Below are 21,012 nucleotides of genomic sequence, written 5' to 3' on the forward strand. Positions count from 1 at the left end.
CACTATCCTCTATTTTCTCACAAGCTTGCCATGCTATGACGCAATCACTGAACATCGAACATCATTAAAAAACCCACATCATCGATGTACATTACTTCACTTTCTCGTAGTAACGCTACAAGAAAAGCACCCACCCATGCTCGTTAAGTTTCACTTTATTATCATTTTGTCTTTTATCTTCTAGCTATGGCATTTTTTAAGTCCCTTTTAGTTTAGTGTTTTTATAGCGATTTTACAGTATGCTGACATTACTCTCTTTTAATCCAGTGATTTTATAGCATACTGATAATGCAAGGATTAATCTAATCTAATCTAAACCTTAAGTTTATATACCGCATCATCTCAATGAGAATGGAGCTCGACACGGTTTACAAGAACTTAAAATAGTGGGTAGAGAAGAAGAAAAAGGATTACATGAACTTATGTGTAAAAGGGGGGAAGGATAGAGCTACAATTTGCTGAAAATCCAGGTTTTCAGTTGTTTGCAGAATAACTGAAGGGAGCTCAGGTTCCGCAGCGGGGTGGTGAGGTCGTTCCAAAGACCTGTGATTTTGAAGAGAAGGGATTTTCCCAGTTTGCCTGAATAGTGGATGCCGCGTGGAGAGGGGAAGGCTAGTTTAAGCCTTTGGGTAGTTCTGGAGGAGTCGGGACTGGAGGAGTTGAAAGACAGTGGGATAAGAGGAGGCAGGATTCCGTGAATGATCTTGAAAGCCAGGCAGGAACATTTGAAATGGATTCTGGAGATTATTGGGAGCCAATGAAGTTTGGCAAGGAGTGGGGAGGCATGGTCAGACTTGCATTTTGAGAAGACCAGTTTGGCTGCAGTATTCTGGATTAGCTGGAGTCTTAGAATACTTTTTTTTGATAGATTTAAGTAGATGGCATTGCAGTAATCTAGTTTGGAGAGGATGATGGATTGGACAAGGATGGCAAAGTGTTGTTGGCTGAAGTAGGATCTAGCTTTCCTCAGCATGTGAAGGCTGAAAAAACATGATTTTGCCAAGGAGTTGAGGTGGTCATTGAGGGAGAGAGAGGAATCGATAGTGATACCAAGGACCTTGCATGAGAACTCGAGCTGTAGTGTATCGCCTGTGGGTAGTGTGAAAAGTATGGGCAGGTGTTCGAATTTTGGGCCGAGCCAGAGTAGTTTTGTTTTAGATTTGTTTAGTTTCATCTGTACCGAGAGGGACCAGGCACGGAGTCTCATTATGCAAGCTGTAATGTTTTCGTGGAGGTTGGTGAGGTTCTGGTCAGTCTCAAGGAGGACAAGGATGTCATCTGCATAAGTGTAGATTGTTTCCAGGGGGGATAGTTGAAAGAGTTTCAGGGAGGACATGTAGATGTTAAAGAGAATAGGGGAAAGGGGTGATCCTTGAGGGACACCGCAAGATGGAGTCCAAGGAGTGGACATGGTGCCATTTGTGTTGATGGTGTAGGAACGGGAGCGTAAGAAGTTTGAGAACCACATTAGGACGGTGGAGTCGATTCCAATCTCGGAAAGTTGGTAAAGTAGTATGTCGTGATGGACGACATCAAAAGCAGCGGAAAGATCGAATTGTAGTAGGACAGCGAATTTGTTACGTGAGTGTAGTTGTTGTACCTTTGAAATTAGGGAAACTAGGAGGGATTCAGTGCTAAAGCAGGGTCTGAAGCCATGTTGGTAGGGGTGAAGAATGGAGAATCTCTCAAGATAGGAGGAGAGCTGGGTAGCAACTATGGTTTCTAGAAGTTTGGTAAGTAGAGGGATATTTGCTATGGGACGGTAGTTTGAAGGTAGGGAGAGATCGAGATCGGCTTTTTTCAGAATAGGTGACAAGGCAATGTGGCCCATTTTTGTGGAGAACAAGCCTGATAGTAGAGCAGAGTTAATGAGTCTTGTAAGGGAGGAGATGGCCTGTGCAGGAATGTTTTCATAAAGGTGGGATGGGAAAGGATCTAAGATGCATTTGCAGGATTTCAGTCTGAGGCAGAGTTTAGAGATCTGGGGTTCAGATATGGGTTCAAATGTCGTCCAGGATCTATCCGCTGGGATAGGGTTTGAGTCATTGGGAGGAAGAGAATTGTAAGAGACTGCTGAGGTGAAAGAGCTCCTTATGGTGGAAATCTTTTCATTGAAAAATTTGGCTAAGTCGTTTGCGGAAGGAGGGGAGAGGGTGGATATGGAGGTTTTTTGCCTCCCCTAAAGTCAGGCTCATTCTGTACAAATCATGTAGCACTAGCAGTACAGATTTTGTCAGTCTCTTAACACAATTTTGGTGCATTAATGTATTTTGGGGCAATGTTTCAGCAATCAATTTTTGGATATGGAACATTTTGGTTCCCCTAAATTGTTTTGCCTAAGTCATGTAGAGTACAATTACTTTGCACCAGCGGCACAGATCCCAGGTTATTTTGATTGTGTCTATGAATTTATTTGTCTCAGCCCAGTTTTGGAGCATCAGTTTGGTTTAGAAGATTGTCGCTATTTCTATATTGCCCTCCCCATTTGTGAAGCAGGCCGGTTTGGCTCAGGTTGTGTGGCACACAGGACACTTGTCTCAGCTGCACTGTGACTTAGCACGCTAGTTTGGCGTAAGCCATGTGATGCACATGGTACTTGTCTCAGCTGCTCTTTGACATAGCACCATCAGTTTAAATGTAATTAGCATCAGTAACATCAACCTCTCTTTTATGTTAGCCTGCCTAACGCCACTTCTGGCATTGGTTACGCCTGCTTTGGCATTCCACGGCCTAAAGTGGCTAGCTAGTCACGATTCCAATGGCCATTTCAACTGCCTTTTATTTAGGTGTCGGTAGGCACTTCAAGATGGTAGGTGTTTCTGACTGCATTTTCATTTACTTAAGGATGGGCAGGGCGCCTACCAACGCCTAAGGGCTCCTTTTACTAAATTGCGTTAGCGGTTTTAGCATGCACTAAAGATTAGCGTGCGCTAACCCCGTGCTACACAAAAAATACTAATGCTCTATGGAGGCGTTAGCGTGTAGCATGCACGCTAAAACCTCTAGGGCAGCTTAGTAAAAGGAGCCCTAAATTTAGGAGCTGGTTATAGGATTTCACCCTTAGTATATAACTGTCGGTATTCTGTATCCTGTATGCACAATTGTGTGTGCAAAGTTATTGAATTAGGGGGTAAACTTAAATAGACCAGTTAGGGTTGAACAGTTTGGCCATTTTGAAATAGCTGATAATTTGTATGGAAAAAAAAAATCTAGCAGGTAAAATACCAGCTCCGTAGTATCAGTGTGTAAATTAGTCGTTCTTGACATGTTTCTGAAAATATTATGGATTATCCTTTGTTGGATAAATGGTGCAAAATATTTGACAAAGCATATGAACAAAAGAGTTGCCATTCTGGGACAGACTGAAGGTCCATCAAGCCCAGTATCTTGTTTCTAATAGTGGCCAACCCAGTTCATAAGTACCTGGCAAGATCTTAAGGAGTAAAACAAATTTTATGCTGCTTATCCTAGGAATAAGCAGTTGATTTCTATAAGTCCATCTTAATGGCATATGGACTTTTGTTTTAGGAAATTATCCAAACCTTTTAAAACTTGCCAAGCTAACTGCTTTTACTAGACAAATCTGCTTTCATCAGACAAATCTGATCAATTTTTTGACTGGGTAACCAGAGAACTGGATAGAGGATGTGCGCTAGATGTGGTGTATTTAGATTTTAGCAAAGCCTTGGACAGTGTTCCACACAGATGTCTAATAAATAAAATGAGTGCCCTAGGGATGGGTCCCAAAGTGACGGGCTAGATCAAGAACTGGTTGAGTGGAAGGCAACAAAGAGATGTTACCAGTGGTGTACCTCAAGGTTCTGTTCTTGGGCCTGTTCTTTTTAACATTTTTATAAACAATATTGCTGAAGGGCTGCTGGGTAAGATTTGCCTCTTTGCGGATGATACCAAAATCTGCAATAGAGTAGACATGCCAGATGGTGTGAAGAACATGAAGAAAGACCTGGCAAAGCTTGAAGAATGGTCTGAAATTTGGCAGCTAAAATTTAATGCTAAGAAATGCAAAATAACGAGGGAACGGTGCAGTTTAGGGGGGTGAAGAACATATGTGCACGACAGAAGAACGGGACTTGGATGTGATAGTATGTGATGATCTTAAGGTTGCCAAACAGACTAAAAATGTGACGGCGAAACCTAGAAAGATGCTAGGTTGCATAGGGAGAGGTATGGCCAGTGGGAAAAAGGAGGTATTGATGCCCCTGTATAAGACTTTGGTGAGACCTCATTTAGAATATTGTGTACCGCACCTTCAAAAAGATGTAAAAAGGATGGAGTCGGTCCATAGGAAGGCTACTAAAATGATATGTGGTCTTCATCATAAGGCAGGAGGAAAGGCGGGAGAGAGGAGATGTGATAGAAACGTTTAAATACCAACGTAATGTAAATGCGCATGAGTGAAGTCTGCATTGAGAGGGCATAGGATGAAGTGAAGAGATGATATGCTCCGGAGTAATCTAAGGAAATACTTTTTTACAGAAAAGGTGATAGATGTATGGAATAGTCTCCCAGAAGAGGTGGTGGAGACAGAGACTGTGTCTGAATTCAAAAGGGTCTGGGATAGGCATGTGGGATCTCTCAGAGAGAGAAAGAGATAATGCTTACTGCGGAAAGTCAGATTAGATGGGCCATTTGGCCTTTATCTGCCATCATGTTTCTATGTTTCCAGTAATAAATATTTTCTTTGTTTTGTTTTAAATCTACTACTTAGTACAATGGTCTTCATTGCAAGGCCCACAAGGCAATGGCAGCCCTCCAAGATCTATGGGGCGGCCCATGGAGCCTTTGCAGAATATCATACCCCCCTTCATCATTGGGATCCATCACTTTTTTACTCTTTTTGTTTCCAACGCTGCACTCTTCAGACTGTGGGCAGCACGAATGAAGTAAGCATGCTGCCTTCAGTGGCCTCAGAAGCTTTCCCTTTGCTACACAGCTTCCTTTCACCATGGTAGGAAGCTATAGCAAAGGGAAAGTTGTAACCACTGAAGGCACCATGTTCACTCATGCTGCCCCATGGTCTGAAGGGTGCAGTGCTGAAAGCAAAAAGGAAAAATGTGCCAGATTCCACCTAGGGGGGACGGGACAGGATAGTACAGAGATGCTGGACTGTGGAGATGGGAAGGAAAGGGTAAAAAGATGCCAGATCTATGTGGGAAGAAAGAAGGGGAGGGAAAGGGGAGGGGAGGAGAGGACATTGATTACACATCACAGGAGGTGGAAGGGGAGAGAGATATGTCAGACTGCCAGGAGAGGAGAGAGATAGCAGACCACAGGAAGGGAAGGAGGGAGGTGGACCAGGGGAAGTAGGAGGGAAGGAAGGAAAAAGAGATGCTAGGGAAAGGAAGGAAGAGCGAAAGATGTCAAACCACAATAGTAGGGAAGAGGGAAAGGAAGTAGGGGAGAGATATCAGGCCATATGAAAATGGAAAGGGAAGGAGAGAGAGGTAGTAGATGGTGCACATTGATGGAGAGGAGGGGAAGGGCAGAGAGAGGGAGGAGATGGTGCACATGGATGGAGAGGAGGGGAAGACTTGGAAAAGTAGAGTGAGAAGGAAACAGAAAAATGGAAGAAAGTTGAATGTTAAAAGTTAATGCTAAAGATGGATGTAGAACAAAACACAAAAAACCCCTCTCATCAATACTGGACAAGTTTCTCAAATAATATCTTCATATAACATTTAAAGCTTTTAAATATTTAAATGCGCTCATAAGCTCTTCAGCAAGGCACCACAGCAGTTGTACAATGTCGCTGGAAAGGTGCTTGAATTTTAATCATAACACATTGCATGGAGCAAGGATTCTTGCTTCTACTGGAGAGGCAAAAATGTTAAACAACTTTTGTAGAGCCATAACATTTGCCACTCCAGTAGAAGCAAGAATCCTTGCTCCATGCATAGAGTGATACAAGCAAGAAAAAAACACTCTATTTAGACCTTATCAGTAGACTGTATAGATCAGTGTTTTTCAACCTTTTTTGGGCAAAGGCACACTTGTTTCATGAAAAAAATCACGAGGCACACCACCATTAGAAAATGTTAAAAAATTTAACTCTGTGCCTATATTGACTATATATAAAGTAATTCTCTTGAATAGGAATCAAATAAACACAAAGAAAGTATTTTATAATGCTGCCACCGCCAACAACACCGTTGGCGGCGGTGGCACTCAAGTGGCTAAAGAGCCGCAGTTTGCCGGCCTAGGGACAACACTGGAGGGTGGCCAGCTGTGCACCCCCTTGGGACGTAAACCCGGGGTGGGGCAGACCGCCCCCCCCACCCTGGTATGCCACTATCTGTACCTCACTCCCTCCCTATGACCAAAAATTCTCCTTTCTTCTATTCCCCGTGTACACAACCATCTCTTTCCCTCCCTTCCTCTCTCCAAAGTCCATGCCTTCTGTGTCCAAACACTCATTCCCTCCCCCACCTCAGCATCTCTTTCCCTCCCTTCCTCTCTCCCAAGTCCATTTCTTCTGTGTCCAAAAACGCATTCCCTCCCCCACCTCAGCATCTCTTTCCCTCCCTTCCTCTCTCCCAAGTCCATTTCTTCTGTGTCCAAAAACCCATTCCCTCCCCCACCTCAGCATCTCTTTCCCTCCCTTCCTCTCTCCCAAGTTCATGCCTTGTGTCCAAAACGCACTCCCTCCCCCCTTTTGTGTTCCGTGTTTGCCTCCCAGCCCATCTTTGCAACTTTCTCAGCAAAACTAAGCTCAAGCCGCGAGGCTTGTCTTCTGCTTCCTGCCTGCCCTGCCGCGCACAAATAGCCGAACGGAAGTATTCTCCGACGTCAGCGCTGACGTCGGAGGGCAGGCTTTGCTTAAGCCCTCCCTCCGACGTCAGCGCTGACATCGGGGAACGCTTGCTAGCTGCAGGGCAGGCAGGAACAGAAGACTAGCCTCGCGGCTCGAGATGTATTGAACTCCGCGGGTCCCCCGTCCAGCTCTCTCCTGTCCACGTGGGGCGGACCGCCCCTCTCCCTAGACTGGTGGTACTGCCCTGATGGCGGCCCTGACCGTACAGCACACCAGGCAACATCTCGCGGCACACTAGTGTGCCGCGGAACAGCGGTTGAAAAACACTGGTATAGATCATATAATTAGGTCTACAAAATTTTTGCTCAGAATCATGCCCATCGCATGAGTTTTTCTACACATCACCGTTGGTTCCCTAAGGCAGGAACGAAACGTGCACGTCGGAACCTGCAAGCTGAAAATTAAGTTTGCTGAGTTTCTTTAAATATGCTTTGACGTATGCCATTCAAACAATTTGTTCAGCCCTAGTGGCCTCCTATATATGAAAAATTTTATAACTTTTATGACATGATATAATCTTTTGTCTACTTCACATGCGATGATTGGGCGGTGAGGTGGTTTTTCTCTGGGGTTTTCCCGTTACCCCTCCATGATTCTGAGCGAAAATTTTGTAGACCTAATTATATCATCTATACAGTCTACTGATAAGGTCTAATTAGAGTGGTTTTTTCTTGTTGCAATATACCTCCTTTATCCTCTTTTTTGCTACATTTGTTTCAAATTCACCCCTTTCCTGTATTAGAGTGATACAAGGGCATTAAAATATAATCATCTTTGTTTTAAATTTCTTCCCTGATAATTCCTAACATTCTATTTGCTTTCTTGCTGCCACCTCACACTGAGCTGAGGGTTTCAACGTATCCTCGATAATGACACCTACGGTATATCTTTTTCCTGCATCATGTAGCTGTATTTTGGGTTCCTCTCTCCCGCATACATCACTTTTCACTTGCTCACATTAAACATCATTTACCATTTTGATGCCTAGCCTTCCAGTCTCACAAGGTCCTCTTGAAATTTTTCACAATCCTCTTATTTGGAACTATTATAAATTCTGTTTCAAAATTATGGATGTGTTGATGCTATTCTTTTCCATTAGTAGAAATTAGAGGCTAAATCAAAGATACCAAATCAACTCAGACTATTAACATCTTATTTGCATAATAGATGGCAAACTATTCTTATATTTAAATCCATGTCCAAGTTAATAAAATTCATACAGAAGCATTCTGTCCTGTTTTGCATTTTTTGTAATGCTGAGCAGTCCATAATTTCTATTACACCATACGATACAAGTTTAATAAAGTTTAATATGTCTTCACTTAGAGCCCCTTTTACTAAAGCTCTATGCATGCTAATGGAATTAGTGCAAACAAAAGGAGGAATTCATCAAGTAGCGTTAGGGCTTAATGTACCTTTAATGTGCATTAAGGGAATTATAGTAGTGTGCACTAAATTCTAAAGCCCATTTTATACCTTGGACTTTTACCCCAAAATTATGTGAATGACACCTAAAGATGTGCACATACATTGGTAAGTGTTTGTAATGTATGGGCTAGATTCATTAAGCAAACCGATCATGTACCTTTCAGTTTGCGAGCCCTTTACGACCAGATTTCCCTCCGACCCAATTCACTAATGCCTGTAGCGATCTGATCCCGATCATCCCATGCAAATTAGTAAAACCCCATGCAAAATAGCCAAGCGATTGATTCACTAACAATTGCTTGGCTATTTTGAGTTGGGTTTTACTATTGCCAAACCCGATTGCTGCAGACCAGTCGATAACTGAGTTACCATCAGGTCTGCAGGCTTTTTGACAGGCCTGCATGTCTTTTTTATTCATTTTTTTCCATGGCACATGCAAAATATCTGCCCAATTAAAAAAAATGAATAAAAAAGACAGGCAGGCCTGTCATAAAAAACTACCCCTCACTAAAACGCGCCCCCCACCCCCGACCGGAGAAAAAAGGAAGAAGAAGCCAATTCCCTCCTGCCATCAGCGTTTAAAAAAAAGAAAAAAAATGCTGCATGCATGCAGCACAGCCCTCGTCCCCTCCCCCCCAAACGACTGGCACGGCCCACCCCCGGCAGTAAAAAGTTATGAGCAGGAGGGGTGCAGTCCCTCCTGCTCCTAGGCCAACCACTCCCCGGCCCACCCCTGGTCAGCCCAGGCGGTCGGGCCCGGCCCACCCACCCAGTACCTGTAAAATAGTTGGGAGCAGGAGGGGTGCCCGGTCCATCCTGCTCCTTGGGCAAGGCTCCACAAAATCTTCGGGAGTAGGAGGGGTGCCCGGACCCTCCTTCTGCTCCTACGCACCGCCAAAATCTTTGGGAGCAGGAGGAAAGTCCTCCTGCTCCTACTCTTCGGCCGCCTGCCGCCCAAAAGCAGCTTTAGGCCCCGCCCCGGTACATCATATGATGCACGGGGAGAGTCCTAAGGCCCTGATTGGAGGGGCCGGGGCACCTCAGACAATCAGAATTCACATACATTAAGCATCCAGCCATACTGGATTGTTTATCAAGAAGATATGCTACTTGAATGGGACAAAGAAACCATAGACTAATCCCATCTACCATTCCTGCAATTGTTACATCTCAGCACTCCCCCTCTCTCTTTTTGGAACCTGAAGCCTGGATCATCCCCCCCCCCTTTCTATCTCTGTAATATTAGGCCTATTTCTGCACATTATATTCTTTAAGCAATCACTCTTGGCTGTCATTGTCAGTAATTTCACTTCTACGAGGGTATCGAATCCAGGACATCATTGGGGCTTGTTTGCTCTAACATTACCCCTCCAAAACCTTACATTTTGGGTGAAGCTCATCCTTACACTAGTGATCTGGATTGGCCACTGTGGAAATAGGCTACTAGACTAGATGGACCACTGGTCTGACCCAGCAAGGATATTCTTCTGTTCTTATGTTCATGGGATAAGATGGCCTGCAGGCCAGTTTCTCCACTTGGATTTCTCTGTTGATCAAAGTTATTCTATATTATACTTGCATATCAATTATCTAGTTTAGAAGGTTTATATCCTGCTTTTCTCAATTTAGATCTCATGTAAGCTCTGTGGATTCTACATCTAATCAGCCTTCCTCCCTTTTTTTTATTCCTGATAGGCCATAACCTTAAGGAGAATAGGTTTATACTTCTGAGCCAGTTTTAAATGGCTATGGTTTAAGGGGACCTTTTTTGTTTCTGCCAGTGTAGGGTTACCAAATGGCAGGGGAAACCCAGACTTGTTCTCTTTTTTAGGGCTCTGTAAGAGGTCCGGGAGGCTTTTTAAAAGTTGTTGTTTTGTCCGGGAAAGCAGCTTGAGAAATAAATGCCTGCTGTGTATAATCACAGAGACACAGCAGGGAGCAGGCAACTGTACAAGAGAGGAGAAAAGAAGAAGTTGGCCTTAAAACTAAAATGCAAGCTTTGAATAAGACAAATTCAAAATCAGAGTGAGACTTGGAACACACTACATAAGGCCATAGGAGCACCAGAATGAGGCTTGGAATACTGAGAGAGAGGCCATAGGAGCACTAGCACGAGGCTTGGAATACAGTACATATGAAATAGAGTTAGGGTTACCAGATGCCTGGGAAAACACAGACATGGCCTCATTTTAGAGGACTGTCTGGGTGCCTGGACAGATTTCCAAAACCCAGCAGTTTGTCCAATGTTTGGAAGGCCCCAAGCTTGGGGCCGTGTCTGGAGAGCCACTGAGCATGCTTGCATGCTTGTGACATCATTGTGTCACATATGCACATGCTCGGAGGCCCTCCAGACATGGCCCAGACAATGGGAAGAAGAGACGAGGTTTGCTATATGGGCGGGGCTAGAGGTAGAATGGGGCAGGCCTGGAGACAGAACAGGGTGCAGCCATATGTCCTCTTTTTGTGAAAGGTCACTTGGACACACAAAGTCAGAGGCGTGAAGAAGATACAAGTTTTATTCACAGCATGCATGCTGGACCCCTGAGCTCCAAGCTGGCTCAGAAGTGCCGAAACCAGGAAGTTACAGAGATATTTATTCATTTTTCTGGCTATACAACTGAATTCTAGAAAAAGCTTTTCACGTGTTACTTTTCTTAACACTCATTGGTTCTAAGCTCACACTAGCAGGTCACTAGCAGGACACTTATCTAACTCTTACAGATAAATGTACAGAAGGGCAGGGTACATCATGGCTCAAACTCTTATCTATTCAGCTTACAATGTGGTAAGGTAGGGACATACATTTTAGGCAGATGCAGTCAATAGATTATACACTCTTTTCAGCTATGTAGGCCAGAGCAATATTTTAAACAACAGTTAACTATTTCATGACCCTACATTCCCCCCTTTCAGGCTGGCGTACCTAAGGAGCCAAGCCTGACAAAATAAAGTTAGGGGTCAGGAAAGTCGGAGTTCCCAGTGGGTAAGTGGGAGAGGGCAAGGGCCAATTCAGCAGTGGAACGGTTGACAGCAGAGTCCATAGTTCAGTGGAGCAGCTTTATGGCTATGGGGACCACACAGGGCAGGCAGCAAAGGAGCAGAGAAGACAGGGCAGCAACCAGCAAGATGATCTTCAATGCTGAACCAGAGGGCAACCAGGAGCTGAAGGTACCAGAGATCCAGTCTGCAGTAAGGTCACGCCAGGTCTGGTCAGGAACATGAGCCAGTTTGGTGATACGATCCACATCGTTCTCAATCACTTTACTCAAGTTCAAGGCAGCAGTTGGAGAGGTTGAATTTATCACAGGCACAGCAGCTAGTAAATAGTCCAAAGCTAGACGATTCTGATAAATAGCAGTGCACATTTTAGCATTCGCTCTGCCAATGGTACTCAAAGCTCGGGAGGTCTCATTGGTTATCAGTTCAAGTACAGCTTATAGACAAATAATGCAGTTCAGCATATAGATTGGGGTCCGATAGCCCCAGGTGTCATCCTCGGTCCACATGGCAGGTCCATAAGCAGCAATGATCCGTTCTGCAGGCCAGTCATCACCCCATTCACCTATTTTAAGGGAATTGGTGGAAGTAGACCGCTTTTGGCGACCTCTGGTGTTGAATACAGGGGCTCCCAGGTGTTCACCATCGGGAAGAAGCTGGGACGAATCATGCAAAGCACACATGTACCAGTCTAGTTAGCAGGCAATCAAGAGTAGGCAAACAGATCACAGAGCCAGTATCAACTATCAGGAGCTGACCATCATTCATAGGAAGTTCCATTAAGCAGTGTCTGAAGGGCTGAAGACAGTGGGAAGCAACAATGGAGGTTCACAAGACCCATCGTGAAGGTCGTGGACCTGACGTAAAAGTGAGGGTCTGTGAAGTCAGGTTTAACATGTCCAGCTGCATTGCCTCCCATAGCCACTGTTCTCCCATACCAGTCCCTCCTCATACAAAATAATTGCTAACATTAAGAGTCTGACCTATAGTTTCAGCAAACTATATAAACAGATTTCTAGTGATTACAGGATATTAGTATCTACTTTCATAATTTCATAAAACTGGGGAAACACCAGAGTGATAGACAGGAGCACATGAGTGGGATACAATTCGGACATATACATCAGTACCTGAGTCTCACCTTTTACCATCAATATACAATGCCATGCAGTCTCTGGCCTTCTGGACTTGGACATTGGCATTCCAGTTATATGGGTCAGTGATAGTGAAAACCATGGGATTACAGTAGCCTGTAGTACACAAGGGGCCGGAGCTAGGACCTATAGTAAGGGAGGCAGACGGGGTATTCTTTCTCATAAAGGACAGGCTCCACCATTAGTGAAGGTTTCCTCATAGGGGCAGTTCTTAAAGGCATCAGGTTATACAGACATATATACTTAGCACTTTTGGTATAATAACGCTGTCAATCTAGGGAGCCACACAAAACTGAATTAGGGGTAGTACCATGACCTTGAGAAACATCAAATAGCACACATGTATCACAATACAAAGACACCGGGCGAGTGGGGTCTACAATAAGAGTCTAGTTGATAAGTGGACCCTCAACATTATAAATGCAGATTTCCGCCCACTTTTAAACTTCATCACCAGTAGGTTGGAAACAGAAAATACTCTCTGATGTTTGACACTTTCTGTACTTAACTCCTTCATGCAAACAAACATCAGGCAAAGGGCTAGGGGCACTTGTTAAGTACAAAATACAAAAGAAAGAAACATAAGCGAGGGCAACACAAATATCATATCTATATATACTAACATAGGAAGCTCATTTTTCTTTCAGGCACAACTTAGAAAACTTCAAACAGTTATACTCAAGACACTTGCTAAAGGCAGTGTGAACCACAGGCAGTCAATTAAACTCAAACACTTATAAAGAATTATATTCAGAACACCTGCTAAGTACAGTGGTAAATATTCAGAACTTTTGAGGTCTTAGAAAGCTTCAGCTGAAGATCCGTGTTGTAGTGGAACCAAGTTTCATGTCCGGACACCTTTGACAACTGTAAGAGAAGAAATTAGGACAGTAAAAGGACCTATCCACCTAGGTTTCAGGGGGTCTGACTTCCAAGTTTTAGCCATACTGTATTTACAGGGACATACCCATGGACTTGTGTAGCTATCGATAGTGGGGCCCTTTCCAGGACCCATTTGTGGAACTCTTAAAGGGCTTTAGCTAAAGACTGGACCTGACTCTGGAGGATATCTGATCCCAGAGTAGCAAAGGAACCAGGATCTGGGTTCACAATGGGTGGTTGCCGGCCAGACATGAGCTCAAATGGGGCTTAGATGGGATGCATCTAATCTGAAAAAGAACAGAAGGCAGCAGGACAGGCCAGGACAGATTCGTTTCTTCAATTCATTTTGTGAGAAGGGTCTTAAGAGTTCTGTTTATTCTTTCGACCTGACCAGAGCTCTCAGGATGGTAAGCAGCATATAATTTCTATTCAATTTGGAGGGCCTGAGTAATTTGTTGGACAACATTGACAATGAAAGCAGGGCCATTGTCACTGCCTATAAAAACAAGGAGACCAAAGCACGGAATTATTCAGGAGGTGTTTGGTTACGTCTCTGGCGTGTTCAGTGCAAGTAAGGAAGGCTTTGACCCATCTAGTCAGAGTGTCTGTGAAGACTAGGAAGTGACTGAGGGAACGGAAATGGGCATGTGGATAAAATCTACAGACAGAACCTGCATCGGATATATTCCAATAGGTTGGTATCCAAGAGGTGGCAGTCATCTGATTGGGAATTTTATTCTAGAACCGACAACACACTGTCGGACCATATTCCGGACTAGCTGATCAAGGTGATTGATAAAGAAATGTCTCTTGAGAGTCATTTTCATAGCGGGTTCTCCAGAGTGTGCCAGATCATGGCATCTTTTGACAATCGTGAGGGCCAGGTGTTGAGGAATGAATATGAGGGTACCCGCTGTGCTTACGTTTGAAGTATCAGTGTGTGGGTCTGGATTGGCACTTGAATTGGTGCATTTTGTATCCACCCCCCTTTCAGGACAGACTGGCCCAAAATAATGCATGCCCAAGTCTGTTCCTGAGAAGCGTACTGGGGTGTAAGGGAATCCAGAAAAGGAATGATTGTATACAGAGGAGCCGAAAGAGGGGGCAGAGACTGGCAGCTCGGGCTGTGCGGTCGGCAAGGGCATTGCCACGAGAGACAAGGTCCATCACGCGTCTGTAAGCATGGCAGTGCATAACAGAAACACGTGAGGGTAGTTGTACGGCCTCAAGAAGGTCAAGAATGAGGGGAGCATGATGGATCAGGCGGCCGGAGGCTATAATGAAACCTCGATGTTTCCAGATGGCCCTATGGGAATGCAAGTTAAGGAAAGCATATTTGGAGTCAGTATATATATATTGCAAGACTGAGAGGCAGAGTGGCGCAGGGCAAAAGTGAGGGCATAAAGCTCAGCTTCATGGGCAGAAGGGCCAGAGGGCAGGGGCCTGAGTCAGAAGTTTTTGGAGGCAGCGAAAAGACCGCTCCTGAAGTTGGGTCCAGACAAAAGGGGCTGAGTCAGCGCCTTTGGTGGAATCATACAGAGGACGAGCAATAGTAGAGAAATCAGGGATCCAGATGGGACAGTATCCTGCAATACTGAGAAAGGTGCTCAGAGCCTTGCAGTTATCAGGGACAGGGAGACTACAGACAGCCTGGACCTCGGTGTAGGAAGGGACCTGGTACCCTTGGAGATTTGAAATCCAAGGTAGGTGACACGAGGAAGGCATACTTGAAATCAATGTAAATATGGCCACAGGAAAATTTAAAAGGCAGACCCACTATCTGAAAGACTCAGATAAATAATAATAATAATAACAGTTTATATACCGCAATACCGTGAAGAGCTATGTGGTTTACAAAAGATTAGAGAAGGTACAAAATAATTGAACTTAAGATGTGTACTAACACATAAGAATTGTTCTCAATCCCTATTCTATATCAGGTTCCTACCCCAAAGAGCTGACTTATAAAATTAAGCTAAATGCAGTTCTGGATCCACCCACTAAGCAGGGTAGTCTGACACAAGCGCTCTCTAAAGCAGCAGTCCCTTCACTATCAGCTGACTGGCAAAAATATTTACTTCAATACAAAAGCATTCCTAAAAATTACATTGTTATACCTAAACTTACAATTTTTATATACAGAAATACAAAACAAAGATTGGAATATACAGTAAAACTTTGGATTGCAAATAACTTGGTTTGGAAGTGTTCTATAAGACAAGCAATGATTAAATTTTAACTTGCTATACCAGCAACGTCTTGCAATACACGTACATACAGTATAGAAGCATCACATTTTCACAACTGAGCCAATGGTTCCTCTCTATATAACGCTGCAGGAATGCAGTGACTGTTCCAAACGAGCAAGGGCATGCAATACAAGTATGTATATTTTTGTACACTAGTGCCCTGGAATACAAGCATACTTCTGGAACAAATTATGCTCCCAAACCAAAGTTTTACTGTACTCACAAGTTTAAACATTGTTCATTTTTATTTTTTTTTTTTTTACAATCAACATGGGTCTCAGTAGAGACTTACTCCCCCTTCCTACAGAATTTCACAAAGGAGAGAGAGTTGCTTAAAGATCAAAGAGATCAAATTACAGATGTAGTTCTTTTCAGAACTTTTAAATTTAGACAAATAACTACTAAATTTGGACAAAGAACTTCTTTTTAGCATGGAATATAAGTTCCAGAAATCATATTTTTCGTTTATATGCATTTCTGAATATGCATATACATTTTATAACATAGCCAAAAATGCAAAACCACTTATCTGTTTCAGGAGAAACCACATTTGAAGTGCTAAACATTTCATGGCCCTTATCACAAAAGGAGGAGGAGGGGTACTCCCCTCTCCTGCTTTAAACAACTGACAGTTTAAACTTCACTAATACATTTGGACAGACAGAACTCATAAAAAAACCCGGGATACTGCAGGACTTGGGAATCAGATGAAGGGAAGAATTTGGCAAGGTCTGAAGCAAGGGCAGTGCTGAATAGAGAGGGGCTATTTTAAAGCCCTGGGGTAGACGGGTCCAGGTTACTTAGGAGGTTTGTCCAGTGGAAGGGTTTTCCCATTGGAATGCAAAATTGGCTGACTGGAAGAGGAACTGACAGCAAACAAATGCATAAAAACTTGACGGGTTATGTCCTCTTCCAGGGAGCCAGAGGGGGGCCAGCCCACACCAAATATCGGCCATTCTAACTGGCACAGACAAATAAGGGTTGATTTGTTAAGTATAATCAAAGACAAATTCCTTTTTTAAAATTAGCTAACATATCAAGAGATCCCCACAGGTAGACAGACATCCCCCCATTGTGCAATGGAGGACAAAAACACTTCCCTGTATTCCTGGCCCCGCCCGTCTCCGGGCTAGGGAAACGCAGTACTAACAGGTCCACACTCGCTTCGTCCTCAAGGACGTCTCAGACACTCTCAAACACACAAAACACAACAGATTTCAGTTCAGTTACTCAACCAGAAAATAACAGTTCCTATAATCCCTTTCCCACGACTTCAGCGACAGATCACGTGGCTTACTAGGCAGGAGACGAGAGACAGGATAGGGATGATCAATCCCCACTTACCAGATAGTGGCCACTCCAGGTACAGATACAGATACAGATACAGATTCTTGTACTTTAAACTGAGACTAGATAAGTCAGTTGAAGCGGTCCAACGTCCTGAGGTCTGCCAACCCCCCAAAAGGAAGGCAGCCGGCTAAGCAGACACATCAGCCATAGGACCAGAAACAAGTGACCAATCGAGTAACCAGTGGTCAAGAGACCTTCAAGTCCCTGTTCGGGCGCCAAATGAAAGGTCACTTGGACACACAAAGTCAGAGGCGTGAAGAAGATACAAGTTTTATTCACAGCATGCATGCTGGACCCCTGAGCTCCAAGCTGGCTCAGAAGTGCCGAAACCAGGAAGTTACAGAGATATTTATTCATTTTTCTGGCTATACAACTGAATTCTAGAAAAAGCTTTTCACGTGTTACTTTTCTTAACACTCATTGGTTCTAAGCTCACACTAGCAGGTCACTAGCAGGACACTTATCTAACTCTTACAGATAAATGTACAGAAGGGCAGGGTACATCATGGCTCAAACTCTTATCTATTCAGCTTACAATGTGGTAAGGTAGGGACATACATTTTAGGCAGATGCAGTCAATAGATTATACACTCTTTTCAGCTATGTAGGCCAGAGCAATATTTTAAACAACAGTTAACTATTTCATGACCCTACATTTGCACAGACAAATCTGTGCCAGTGTAATATACCAAAACACTGTCAAGCTAGTTAAAACAGCCTCATCAACTAGCTTTTATTTTCTAGCACAGCAACAAAAGGAATCAGAGTGTTCTCTACCCAGGTACACCTCTTGTTCTTTAAGAGATCTTAGAGGCTTATATAACAGCATGACCCTTCCCGGTCAGTGGGTTTCTTAAGGTGGTCTGAATTTCTAACATATATGGTTCCTTATCCTCCACATTGTAGGCATATTTATTAAAAATAAATTGTTGATTCATCTAACAAATATGTCAGGCTTTTGATATAGCTTATTCAGATGACTGTCCCTGGGAAAAGCGAGGCATACATTTTTCTCTTAGATATTACTCTTTGCAATGTACAAATGTAACATTCATGATTTCCTCATTGATTGCCAGAGTCATCATAAAAAATATAACACTTTGGCACAAAAATCTGCTGAACACAATGAAATAGTTCAATAAACTGAAATATTTCACATTTCTTTAAATAAAAATAGAGCCTAGCATTCAAAAAAGCTGAGCAACCAATTTAGGGGTATTTTTATTAAACTGCAGTAAAAAGTGGCCTTTGCACACCTTACACAGGTCTTTTTTTTAATGCGCTAAGGCCATTTTTTGGGGAAGCCAGAAAATGGCCAAGTTTCCTATCTTTTTAAATCAAAGGCCATATACTAATTTTGCTATTAAAATAATTAGTATCTGAGCACTTAACACCACTTACTTTGTAGGCAGTAAGGCTCCAGCCAATTTACTCACAGTTTACAGAACTGGCACTGGCTATGAGTCAATCAAACTTAGGCACCGTTAACAGAATCATGGCTATCGGTGTGTAAGAAAATCCTGAGGCACTGGTAATGCAGACCAGGGTTTTGAAGGCCTACATTTATGGCACCAAAGGGGTGGATTCTATAAACAGCATATAAATTAGCTGGTGTGTAAAAAATGGCGCTGGCCGCATGTCAATTACACTTAGGTGCTGTTTACAGAATTGTGGTTAGTGGCATAAAAGTAGGCACCTAAATTTTTACATAGAAAGAAAAACTGACCACCACTGGATGAATATCAGGGGGTATGTTCCTATGTTTAGGCCTGCCTAGATTTATGAGCCTGATTTAGGTGTCTAGTGCTATAACTCAGTGCTAGGCTTCTAACAGTAGGGATTTTGAAAATCCTTGCATAAAAGTAAGCAGTCAGCCCTAGCAAATGTTTAAATAGGCCAGTTTTGAAGCATAACTCTCACAGGGGTCCTTTTACTAAACTGTGATAAGCACTAGATTGCACTTACCACAGCGTAAGAACACATACTGTGAGACACGCTCTGGCATCCTGTGGTAAATGGACACTTTTGTACGTGGACAGCACATGGGAAACAACTTATTTTATTTTATTTTTGCAAGGGGGCATGTCTGGGCCGGAAAGTAGGCATGACAGCACTAATCAATTAGGGCCACATTCTGTAGAGGATGCCTAAATTAGCTGTCGCTAGGCACCCTAATCAAGGACGCCTAGCGATGCCTAACTTTGGAATCTGCACACTACTTTTTTTTTAATTGGCTTAATTGGCATGGTAATTGACCATGACAATTTTCAGCCAATCAAAAAAAAAAATTAAATTTAAATTACCAATTAAGAGTTCCATGCCTATCTCTTAGGACACTTGGCAATATCTAAATTGAGATGCCTAGCGACGCCTAACGATGCATACCTGAAAGTAGGTATGATTAGGGGCGGAGAATAGGCATGGCAAAAACATAGACATTGCAAGGTGTGCGAGATAGATAATATACCTTGTGGTATATTATGCCAGATAAAACCTGATTTTATGTACTGACACCTACCTCTACAATGCATAGCAATGCCTAAGTCCACTTAAGTGTTCCTAGGTGTGATTCTATAAAAGATGCCTAGCAGTTGATTGACAACCAATGAGAGTGGCACCCACAATGTAGCTTAGGGGCTATTACTTCCTACATAACAGGAGGGGGGTTGATGTTCTTGTGCTAATTCATTAAGGGCTACATGTTAATGACAAAATTGTTTAATGGGAAAATCATCCATTTTCCAGCTTTGGGAAAAAATGGCCTTAGCGCGCAGGAAAGATCTGTTTAAGGGCCACTTGTATAAGATCACTTTTTGCTTATTTAAGGGTCTTTTTATTAAGGTGTTCTAACTGATTTAGCGCACACTAAATGCTAATGCACCCAAAGAATATAATCTATGCCCATAGAATATAATTGGTTAGCGCACCTTAATAAAAGGACCCCTTAATTAAAGAACCTCCAAATTAGGAGCATAAACCCTTTGAATATTGGCCACGGATATTACCAATACAGTCTTTCGGTGTTTTTCTGTATGCTACAACATCACTTCTGTTTTCATCCTTGTAGTACCTACCTTGTCCAGATACTGAAATATCATATGGTATTTTTCAGATAGTCATGTGCTTTCCAATAGTCTGTTTTGTTTTTGATTTCTAAACACTCAATTCAACAATACAAACTACAGTGGTACCTCAGAATCTGAATGCCCCAGACCTCGAACGACTTGGAATTCGAACTATTTTTTAAAATTAAATTTTGCCCCGGAATCCGAACACTGCTTTGGAATCCAAACGTACGGTATCTGCAAGCATTGCTCAGCCCAAAGCTTCCCCTCTGATGCAACTTCCTGTTTCTGCCTGGGCAGTTGGGGTCAGAGGGAAGCTGTGGGCTGAGCATCGCTTGCAGTTGCCGTTGCCGATCTTGCTGTCTCTGCCAGAGGGGCCCGATCTATGCTGATGGGGGTCCGATCTTGCTGTCTCTTCCAGGGGTGGCCCGATCTTGTTGTCTCTGCCGGTGGGGTGCCCGATCTTGCTGTCTATGCCACAGTGCATTGTTCTTGCACAGCCCTCAAGCCATCTATATTAGCCATGTGTCCAGCGGAAAATAAGAGCAAGAGGACCAAGGAACAGATTAATCCAGTTTCTATTATTTTCAATGGGAAAAAATTGTCTTGGAACTTGAACGTTTTGGAACTTGAACGGGGTTCTGTAATGGATGAAGTTTGGATTCCGAGGTACCACTGTATTTTGAAAGACTGTGGTATAGATGTATAGAAATATACATACCATAAATATTGTTAGGTTTGTAGTCAATAATATGCCTTGAACATGCATATCATTTATGATAAATATAGTGGCTGAATAAAATGAAAAGCTGATGCCCAAAACCAGTCTGACTTAGGCTGATTAAAGTATACATCTCCATGTGCTTCTGATACTGGTACTGAATGTAGCACAGATACATTTAGACTTAATAGTTTGTCCATATACCTTTTCAAAGTTATTCACACTTGAGAGTAGACCTTGCTTGATTCAGAAAAATAATTATCAATCTGATTGTTTAACCCTGTTTGTTTAACCCTGACTCAAAAATACGGAACAAAAAAAAGAAAAATTATAC

General features: G+C 43.0%; 1 protein-coding gene across 2 annotated transcripts in view; it reads right to left on the reverse strand.

Annotated features, from left to right (window-relative positions):
- LOC117361261 (gamma-aminobutyric acid receptor subunit alpha-3-like) overlaps window positions 1-21,012 on the reverse strand; it is a 310,400-nt gene that overhangs the window by 67,265 nt on the left and 222,123 nt on the right. The gene's annotated exons all lie outside the window — the stretch shown is intronic.

This window comes from Geotrypetes seraphini, chromosome 5 (genome assembly GCF_902459505.1).
Source record: "Geotrypetes seraphini chromosome 5, aGeoSer1.1, whole genome shotgun sequence".
NCBI lineage: Eukaryota > Metazoa > Chordata > Amphibia > Gymnophiona > Dermophiidae > Geotrypetes > Geotrypetes seraphini.